The sequence below is a fragment of the Lissotriton vulgaris genome, chromosome 9 (genome assembly GCF_964263255.1).
Source record: "Lissotriton vulgaris chromosome 9, aLisVul1.2, whole genome shotgun sequence".
Lineage (NCBI taxonomy): Eukaryota > Metazoa > Chordata > Amphibia > Caudata > Salamandridae > Lissotriton > Lissotriton vulgaris.
This window is the reverse complement of record NC_141697.1, coordinates 1,131,866,183-1,131,877,464: the sequence shown is the minus strand read 5'-3', so window position 1 is coordinate 1,131,877,464 and position 11,282 is coordinate 1,131,866,183.

Below are 11,282 nucleotides of genomic sequence, written 5' to 3'. Positions count from 1 at the left end.
ATTAAACTTTGGTCTTTGACATCATCGAGAAGTATCCCGTGTCTCTGTTTGCCAAGACAGGGGAATCCGGGGTCTTTGGGTGTTGCCCTGACACCGCTGAGTTTTTGTATTAGTATTGGTTCCGAGAAAATCCAGTACCTCATTTGGCGCCCAACGTTGGGCTCGACTTCAGCGGTACCGGTCCAAGCCAGAGGTTCGTGAGGAGCGTCGTGTGAAAATTCCGGAGGTTGGCCAGCCACTTCAGCGATCCCTGTATGTCGACGTGGTTCTGAAGGTCTTTGCTGCGAGGCTTCCCGCGTCCCGACGGCTACGAAGGACTGCTGCCCTGACTGTCGCCCTGTTTTGGAGCCTTAGACGTTTGTAGAGCGAGACGTTTGACGGGTCTTCTGGTGACGCCATCGACAATTCAGTTAAGTATAAAGGGAGCGTCTCCTAGTTCTTAGTTTGGTTTGTATCCTTTAGTGGATAGCTTTGATTTGGTACCTGCAGGCCCCAAAGCCAAGGGATTCGTGTATTCACGATCTTATCGATTTTAGATTACCCTTGTTGTTTGAAGCTAGACTAGTGAGCAAGATGCCTGGTTTTAGCAGTCTTAGGAATTTGTTTAGTTGTGGTATTATGAGGGATTCCCGGTTAGAGGATTCGTGTCCGGTTCCTCCGATCGGAACTCCTACGTATGAGTTATATGTGAAGCATGGAGTAGGTCCTATTAGCTATAATGAGATTTGGGTAAAATATACGAAGAACGACGGTGTTCTACAGTGGCCCCGTTATGGTAGTTTCGAGACAGAAGTTTTAGATAATCTCGAAGTGAAGTTGTTCAAGAAGAAAGCCCGGCCGGCGATGTTTGACTCTTTCCGTATATGGCGCAAGGAAGCCAAACAGAAAGAAATTAAGTTAGCAAAGAAGAATAGAAAGGGTATGTCAATGGTGCAAGCCGCCGTTGCATACAGGAACGATGAAGAAGAAAGAGACAGTGAGCAGATGCTTAGAGTGAGGAAGTTAGCGGTAGACAGATGCTACCCAGTTTTGCCAGCTAAAGAGCAGAAAGACGAAAAGGATCTTGTGAAAGACCCTTTGATGTCGCATTTGTTAAATTCACCACCACCCTATATGCAGAATGCTACGGCACCACCACAGCCTATTGTGGCCGTGCAAGCTCCTATTGCTTTGCCTCCTGTTAATACTCCACAGTCAGCTCTTCCTTTGGTTGCTGTTCCTAATGCGCAGCCTTCTCAAGGGTTGCCCACTTTGCCTTCTTCTACTACTGCTGTTTCTATGCCAGTTCCGACTATGGATCCTACTACTACTGTTTCGTCTCCTCTTGTCCTTCCGACTGTTCCTTCTCCTAGACAGCGGATGACCGCTGCCTTTTCTAATTTCTTAACTCCTATTTTGGGACAAATGGGTATGTCTCCTATGAATGAACGTAGACAATTGCGTAGTCAATTGCCCGATGCAGATGAGCGAGTGGTCTAGACCATATGACACGTAGATGGGTGACGTATAAGTCCCAGTATGATCTGGAAGGTATTATGGATGTTTTCCGACAATGGGGAGCACCAAAACAGCGTTATGATTTCGAACTTATGTGTGCATTCCTCCATGAACAATGGATGGATGAAGTGGGTAGAGTTCCTGTACAGTTGTCCCGATTGCGTTCGGAGTTTGCCAAAGGAACGATTGCGAGTCTACCCGATGTTAAGAAAGCGGGTTCAACGTTACTGTTGCTGCGAAGCGACGTTCCTGTTGAACAGTTGTTTGAGCCAGATTCGTCAGTTGGGAGAAAAGCGCGTCAGTATCCGATGCGAGAGGTTCCTCCAGTATGGAGACCTGCTGATGCTGCTGCTAATCCACCTGTTTTAGCGCACTTCCAGCGAGTGTGGGTTCATGTGCCATGGAAGCGAGCAGAAGTTCTGGCGCTTAAGCAGACTTTACCAGATCCGCGAAAGAAACCTGCGGGGTATTATAAAGAACTTACACAAACTGTGAGTTCGTGCGTCATGAATTTGGCGGATATAGATATGCTGTTTGGGAATGTTGTTCCACAGTCCATTTGGAATGTCATTCGTCATACAGATCATGATAATGAATTGGGCGATACATGGGTGAATCTCACTGCAGCAAATGACAGACAAGTTGGAGGTGCTAAGCCTGAAGATTCTATTACTGAACTTCCTGGTAGGATTATTACTTTCATGAAGACTTTAATGCCTGAAGTCTGTGTTAATTGGGCTAAATTGTCAGCCTGTAAGCAGAAGAAAGAAGAGTCTGTTTCAGACTTTTTCTCGCGTTTCGAGGAAACGTTTGTAGATCATAGTGGTCAGGATATGGCTACTGAAGGTGGCCAGAGATTGTTTGTTGATAAATTCGTGCACAATCTTCTTCCTGAGTTGTGTACTAAGTTGAAGGATTCTGAGAGTTCTTGGCTTGTTTCTACTTGTTACGGCTCAGTACTACGAGAATAGGCGTAAGGATGAGTTAGAGAAAGCGGATAAGAAGACTAAGGAATTGAAGACTAAAGTTCTTCTACAATAAGCTTATCCACCTCGTGTTAATAATCAGCGTGATTATCAGCAATCACCACAATATTCGAGGAACTCGCAAAGAAACGAGACTCCTTACCAACGGCGTATTCTGTATGGGCCTAATCAGTGTGCATATTGTAAAGAAGAGGGTCATTATAAGAATAGTTGTCCCGTTCTGCTGCAACGTGCAAATAGTGCTCCTGGTGTTAGAGGTAGAGGTGCTCAACAAGCGCCTAGAGGTAGAGGTCGCGGACAAAACGCGCGCCCTTTGCCTCCGCAAAATTCAATGAATAGTTTTGATCAACAGCGGAATTCTTCTGGTAGGTCTACACAGTACTACGTAGATGATTACTATGTTGAAGGCGATGGAGAGCAAGGTAATGATTATTAGGACAGCCATGGACAAAGAGAGGGAGTTCTTTCAGTTCCGGTAGATCAGAGTGGACCTTATGTGGAAGTAATTGCATCAGGTGTGTCAGAGCCTTTTCTGCTAGACACTGGTGCTACGAAGAGTTCTATTATGCATTCGAAACTCCCTGGAGCACCTTTGTCTGGCTTAAATAATGTTTCTATAGGTTTTTCTGGCGCCCCCGTTATGAATCCGATTTCCGTTCCATTGCCTATTTCTGTTGGTCCTCGTAGACTTGAAGCACCCCTTCTTTTGACAACGGGTTGTAATGAGAATTTACTAGGCCTTGATTTGTTGAAGAGATTGTATGCGACTTTGTACTGTTCTCCGTCAGGAGTACATCTTACTTTGGGCGAGAATGTGATTTCTCCGATATATGTTTCAAAAGATTGTCTTCCATCTGAATTGTCTTCTCTACCAGACTCGTTATGGGCTATGGGTCCAAATGATGTGGGCCTGTTAGACATACCTCCATATGTTGTGACGTTGAAAGCGAATGCTCAGTTACCACGCATTCCGCAATATCGTATTTCAAGTGATGGTGAACGAGCGCTTTTAGCGATCATTTATGATCTGATTGACAAAGATGTTATTGAAGAGACTCGAGGTAATGTGTGCAATAGTCCGGTTTTGCCTGTTCTGAAGAGAACTGATTCTTCACAGCCTCCTGTATATAGGTTTGTTATCGATCTCCGTGAAGTGAACAAGATCGTTGTTCCGCAATTCCCTGTTGTACCTGACATTACTGCGTTACTGACTTTGATTCCGGCTTCTGCTACTTGGTTTTCGGTGATTGATTTGAAGAATGCTTTCTTCAGCATCCCGATTGCCATAGAGAGTAGAGATATCTTTGGATTCTCTTTAGGAGGACGAAGTTTCCGCTTTAAGCGCGCTCCTCAAGGTTATTGTGAGAGTCCATCTATTTACAGTCAAGCTCTGAAGACACAACTTGACTTGTTGGCCTTGCCTGAAGGTGCGGCCCTTATCCAGTATGTTGACGATTTGTTGGTCGCTGCCGATACCGAAGAGATATGTAAGGATGCCACTGTGTCCTTGTTGTCTCATTTGTCTGAATGTCATCATAAAGTTTCTCTTTCCAAATTACAATTCTGTCCCCAAGAAGTTACCTACTTAGGTCACCTCTTATCGAAGGAGGGAAGGAAACTGACCCCAGAAAGAATCCAGACCATTGCGAAAATGAGTGTCCCTACGACACAGAGAGAAGTACGTGCGTTTTTGGGTATTACGTCGTACTGTAGACAGTGGATCCCAAATTTTTCCCTTCTAGCGAAACCTTTGATAGCTCTTACGGTTAAGGATACTCCAAATCCAATTCCCTGGACTGAGGATTGCCAAAAGAGCTTCTCTGAACTACGAAATGCGTTGTGTTCGGCTCCTGTGTTGGGTACTCCCGACTACAGCAAGCCTTTCACATTGTATGTCCATGAAAGGGAAGGATGTGCTTTGTCGGTTTTGACTCAACAATTTGGCGGGAAGCAACGCCCATGTGCGTACTTTTCGTCAACTTTAGATCCTGTGGCTAGAGCGTTGCCGAGTTGCTTGAGAGCAACTGCAGCAGCACTGTTTCGATTTGACAATCTGCTGGTTTGGTTATGGATAATACGCTAGTGGTTATGGTTCCACATGCAGTGGATACCTTGTTGAATCGGACAAAGACACAGCACTTGACTAGTGCTCGGTTGTCAGGGTATGAGCTTACGTTGTTAGCGAGCCATGTGCACATTAAGAGGTGCAATACCCTAAACCCGGCTACATTGTTGCCGATTTCGCTTGAGACAGACGATGATAGCGAAGAGCAACACGATTGTTTTTGAGAACTGAAGAAGAGACGAAAGGCAGGATAGATCTGAAAGATACTCCTCTTCCTGATTGCAATGATGCCTTGTGGGTTGATGGCTCGTGTTTTAAATTTCCAAATGGCGATACCACTGCAGCATATGCCGTGACGACTTTACATACAGTTATCGAAACTGCACGCATACCGTACAATTCTGCTCAAGCGGCAGAATTGATAGCACTTACGAGAGCATGTGTGTTGGCGAAAGGGAAAAGAGTGAATGTGTATACTGATAGCCAGTATGCGTTTGTAGTGGCCCATAGTTTTGGACGATTGTGGCGTGAACGTGGATTCTTGACATCGCATGGGACGAAAATCCAGCATGGGCAACTGGTGAATGAGCTTCCTGAATCTCTTACGTTACCTTTGCAGATAGCGATCGTAAAATGCAGTGCCCATAAAAAGATCACAGATGATGTAGGTCGTGGTAATGCGTTTGCGGATGAAGTTGCGAAAGAAACTGCTAAGAATGTGGCGAGTCGAATGTATGTTGTGGGTCCGGCGAGATGGGTTCCAGAGAAGGGCATGTGTGAAGACACCATTGAGAGCGTGAAAATTATTCAGAGTGAGGCCACTGAGAAAGAGTTGGATGAATGGAGAGAGAGTAAGGGTAGGTTGCATTCGAGTGGTTGTTGGACTGATTTGTCTGAACATCAGAGATGGTTGCTGCCAAATGCGTATGTGCTTCCAGTTGTTACAATGGCGCATGGTTTGGCACACATTAGCGTGAAAGGATTTGTAAGTTGTTGGCTTCGGTTTGGCACAATGTAGGAATACCCAAATGTGCAGAGAACTTGGTCAAGAATTGTATGGTGTGTTTGATGCATAATCCTGGCAAGGGAACTCCAACACCAGCTGGTCATTTTGCTCCTCCTACGTATCCGTTCGAGGCTTTGCAGCTAGATTTTATCCATATGGAAAGAGGCAACAACTTAAAGTATGTGTTAGTGGTTGTTTGCTCTTTTTCTAGATGGGTAGAAGCTTACCCCCTTAAAGACAACACTGCCTTGTCCACTGCCAAAGCTTTGATAAAAGAATTCTTCCCTAGGTTTGGATTGCTGAGAATCATTTGGAGTGATAACGGAAGTGAGTTTGTGGGACGAGTGATGAAGAGAGTATGTGATGGTCTCGGAATTAGGCAGAAATTTCATGCTGCAAATCATCCCCAATCAGCTGGTTTAGTCGAGTGCTATAATGGCACTCTGAAACTCAAATTGGCCAAAATTCAAGAGAGCACTGGTTTACAATGGCCAGATGCTTTGCCATTAGCACTTTTGTCCACCCGAATGACTGTGCACTCGCGAATGGGTTTGAGTCCGTATGAGGTTGTGTTTGCTCACCCGGCGAATATTTGGGGCGTACCAAGACCAGCGAAATTCAGTGACCTTGAGTATCCTGTTTTGCTTGATTACTTGCGTGAATAGACAACTAAAATGAGTGTTTTACGCCAACAGGTGCACGACTCTCTTCCACAAGCTGCCGAAGATCCAGGTCACATTATTGAACCTGGCTCCTGGATTTTCGTGAGGAATTTTCAACGCACCAAAAACGAACAGCCCCGTTGGATCGGACACTATCAGTTCCTCCTGTCGACGAGATCTGCGGTGCGAGTTCGTGGAAAGCGTCACTGGATTCACGGGTGCCACACGAAGAAAGCACCCTTACCTTTACCATACGATAAGTGGGTTCAAGACGGTCTTGCAGATTCAGAAACGGAGACAATTCCGAAATTTGTTGCATTCAGTGATGCCCGTTTTTATTTGTACTAATTCAGAACTGGAGAGCGATCGTCTTTTGCAAGCAGCAATACCTCCTGCAAAGCGGTTGGACACTTCTGAGCCACATCTTTTGTTTACTGATCAAGAAGTACCTGGAAGAGACAGATATAATTTGAGATCGAGAACTAAGGACAAATAAAAAGCTTAATAAAGTTGATTTTTTTTACTGTTTGCAGGTTAACTCTCCACCAAGGATCTACGTATTTTTGTTTTTCTGAACTGCCATCCGGTTCTTGCTGCTAGGGTCGCGGTTGCTACCAGTCTTGGGAGTGCAAGCCTGAGACACTAGGTCTTCGGTTCTGTTGGTCCGAGGCAGTCTTCCTGGGTTCAGCGGAGGCCCTCTCAAGCAGAATCAACCAACCACCGCGGGCAGCAACTTTAGTTTAGGATGGATTTCTTTGAGTTGGAGAGACCTGTGCAGACACTGACTTTTAGAAAACACATTTGCAAAATAATGTCGAAGAAATGTTTCTTGATTCCGTGCATACTTTTACTACTGAGTTTTGTGATTTTCATAATTGGTTATGTAGCATTTGTTTTTAAAATGACGCCCGATTCCACTGTGAAAACTACACCTTCACCTACTATTTCCTCTCATTCTTTCCACCCTTTGCCTGAATATGAGGTAGTCAGACGTAAGGAGTTCGCTAACAATTCCTTCATACAGCTTTTACACCAGCACCAGTTAGTGATCAATACGACAAACTGCTGGATTTGTGGTTTAATGCCTCATACAGCCGATAAAGGAATTCCTTATTTAGTTCTACCTTTTAGTTTGAATGGTTCGATCCGAGCTTACAGAACCATGTTTATATATGCCCATAGTGTTGACCCTTTACGTTCACCGAGAGATAATCCGAAGAATAGTCCTATAGCTAGAGGCATAGTCGATATGATTCAAGGGACTAATGCAGTAGAGACTATTCCTAAAGACGAGAGGCAACCGTATAGTGATTGGAGCGTAAATGGATATGGAGTAAGTCTGAGTATTAACCAGCGTGCGAAAAGTCCTCTACCGATCTGGATAGTGCCCCATAAGGGTTACTATTGTTTGCAGGGCAACGGTAAGAATCCGAGAGCTCAGTTAGGGAAGAGCGTGTGCGCTGAGACTTACGTGTTTCCGTCTCAGTCTTCCCCAGCCTTCTTAGCTGCCAAGGGTACTTACTTTGTTTGCTACGACAAAGCATACACATGGTTGCCACATGATTTTTCAGGCACATGTTTTGTTTCCTTTCTGTTACCCCCCACTTTTACAGCAGCGGCAGATTATCACAAGATGAGAATTGCTAGAGGTGTCTTTAGCCAAGAAGACACTGCAGGACAAGAATTGGGTGATTTCTTTAAGGGTTTTCTGCTGTTTTGGGGACCTATGGCTAACAGTAGGAATATTCGTCAGCTTACGAGAGTGATTGAGTCCATCATAGTTGAGACTGCCGGTGCCCTTGGTAATCTGACTGCTGAGCTCCAGTCGGATAGACTTATGACACTTCAGAATAGAGTTGCCCTAGACGTTATTCTAGCAGATCGAGGGGGAGTTTGTAGATTGATTCAATCGAGCTGCTGCGTTTTTATTCCTGACAACGCTCCGTCAGTCCTTCAGGCCATTTCCAAATTGCATAAGATCTCCGATTCTGTCCATCTGGACAAAGGGGATTGGTCTTTGATGGGATGGTTATGGGGATTGATATCCACTTGGGGTTGGAAGATTTTGATGGTCATTGGGATGGTCATAGCGATTCTGTTCATGTTCTGTCTTTGTGTACAGTGTGCTCCGGCTATTTGTGGCCTTTGTGCTACTTTGTGCGTACGGAAGCCTGTCCGGAGCGAGATACATAGTAATAAGATGATGCTACAACAGCATATCGATGACCTGATGAATATAGATCCGGATTCAGATTAAATTGAGTTTGGGTTTATTGCCTATGATAGGGCAAAAGGAGGGTCTGTGGTTCCGTGATTCCGAATTGGGTTCGATAGTTCCGAAACCCGATTTATAATGACTGTCGGAAATGGACGATCTTGGTGTCAGCAGACCGCAAATGGCGAGTGTAGCGTGTCTGAGTGTTTTCATATGAATCGATATAGGAGAACACTCTGTATTTGAGGATTTAGTTCGAACCCTCGGGTTCCATTTTGTAATGTGGCAGCCATCTTGTATTGTTGCCCTAACATAGGCCTTGCGATTGTGGCTGAACGAGTCCTTGACACGTACGCCTTAGCTGACTTCTGGTTGACCTGGCCGAACTGACTCCTCGCCTGGGGCGAATCCTGCTGAGCCAGGTCCTTGGTTAGCAGCTGCACTGATAAAGATCAAAGAACAGGACGTGCCTTGTTTTTATGGCCCACCGTTCCCACTCCTCTATCTCCTTTCCATCTGTTTCTGCCTTTCCTTTACGACATGTTCATCGATCTAGTTGAAGGTTTTATGATGCGTTTGTCCGGCCTGATCGTACAGGAAACTAGCATATGTGCGATCGTTTTAGTGGGCTGGACAACGGAAAGTGGGATTAACTTTGACTGTCGTGATTCGCTACTTTTTGAAATGCTACTTGCTCATTGGTTTGTTTTGTATGCACCGAATGTAAATTGTGATGTTGCCAGAAGCGTCATTTTCGGCATAAAAGACCAAGCTTTGTTCATTGAGATGGTGCAGTCTCTGTCGAACTACCCGTGTGTACTTCGTAGACCTCTGTCCCTGGTTGCAACCATTAAACTTTGGTCTTTGACGTCATCGAGAAGTATCCTGTGTCTCTGTTTGCCAAGACAGGGGAATCCGGGGTCTTTGGGTGTTGCCCTGACACCGCTGGGTTTTTGTATTAGTATTGGTTCCGAGAAAACCCAGTACCTCAACACTGAGGGCAATTCGAGTCTGGAATACTGTGCTGTTATATCGGAGTAGAGAGGTACACTGAGGGCAATTCAAGTCTGGAATACTGTGCTGTTATATCGGAGTAGAGAGGTAGACTGAGGGCAACTCGAGTCTGGCATACTGTGCTGTTATATCAGAGTAGAGAGGTACACTGAGGGCAATTTGAGTCTGGAATACTGTGCTGTTATATCGGAGTAGAGAGGTAGACTGAGGGTAATTCGAGTCTGGAATACTGTGCTGTTATATCACAGTAGAGAGGTACACTAAAGGCAATTCGAATCTGGAATACTGTGCTGGTATTTCAGAGTAGAGAGGTACACTGAGGGCAATTTGAGTCTGGAATACTGTGCTGTTATATCAGAGTAGAGAGGTACACTGAGGGCAATTCGAGTCTGGAATACTGTGCTGTTATATCAGAGTAGAGAGGTACACTCAGGGCAATTCGCGTTTGGAATACTGTCCTGTTATATCAGAGTAGGGGGTACACTAAGGCCATTGGAGTCTGGAATACTGTGATGTTATATCAGAGTAGAGTGGCGTACCAGTGGCATTTTGAGTCAGGGATACTGTGCTGTTATATCAAAGTAGAGTGGTGAAGCAGGGCCAATTGGAGTCTGGAATGCTGTGATGTTATATCAGAGTAGAGTGGCTTACCGGGGGCAATTTGAGTCAGGAATACTGTGCAGGTATATCAAAGTAGAGTGGTGAAGCAGGGCCAATTGGACTCTGGAATACTGTAATGTTATATTGGAGTACAGCTGTGTACAGGGGGCCATTGGAGTCTGGAATATTGTGATGTTATATCAGAGAAAAGTGGTGTACTGGGGCAATTTGAGCCTGGAGTACTTTAATGTTATAACAGTCTAGAGTAGTGCACCGGGGGCAACTAGAGTCCGGAATACTGTGATGTTACTCGAGAATAGACTGGTGTGTACCAGGGCCATTAGGAGCCTTGAATGCAGTCAAGTTATATCAGAGTAGAGCTGTGTTCGGGGGCAATTCGAGTCTGGCATACTGTGAAATTATATCAGAGTAGACATGTCTACTGTGGCAATTGCAGTCTGGAGCACTGTGATGTTATATTAGAGTAGAGTGGCATACTGGGGGCAATTCAAATCTGGAATACTGTGGGGGAGGTTTAAAAATCTCCACGCAATGCAGCAAAGCCCCCCACGCGGCTGGGCTGCGTTGCGTGACAGAGAGGGAGTAGGAGAGCGCCATATCTTCAGAGATATGGCTCTCTCCTCCCCTTTTCCTTGCCCTGACACTGATTTCAGCTGCTGTGCCCCAGGCACACCTTAGTGCCATAGCCCTAGCGTGTGCATGTGAGTCTAGCATAGCTTTTGTACAGGAAGGGTACCCTTCCTGTACAAAATACTATGCCAGACACGAGGGAAAGCTTTTCCCACTTTGCATACGTGCTGCACAGTACAGCACACATGGAAGCCGGAAAAGGAAGGAGAAATGAAAGCATTTCTCTTTCCTTGCGCCTAGTTTAGAAGAGTGCAGTTTTCTCACGTTAAACCCAAGCTACTGAAGTAGGGAGAGAGAGAGAGAAAGATAACGAAAAAGAGAAATAGAGAGAGCAAGAGAAAGAAAGAGAGAGAGAAAGAAAAAGAGAAAGAGAGAGCAAGAGAAAAAGAAAGAGAGAGAGACAGAGAAAGAGAATGAGAAAGAGAGAGAGAGAGAAAGAGAGATAGCGAGAAAGAGAAAGAGAGAGCAAGAGAAAGAGAGAGAGAAACAGAGAGAGAAACAGAAAGAGAAAGAGAGAGAGAGAGAATGAATAAGCTAGTGTACTGACTTGGTAGAAAGAGTATGTTGATAGAGAAGAGGCTGTTTC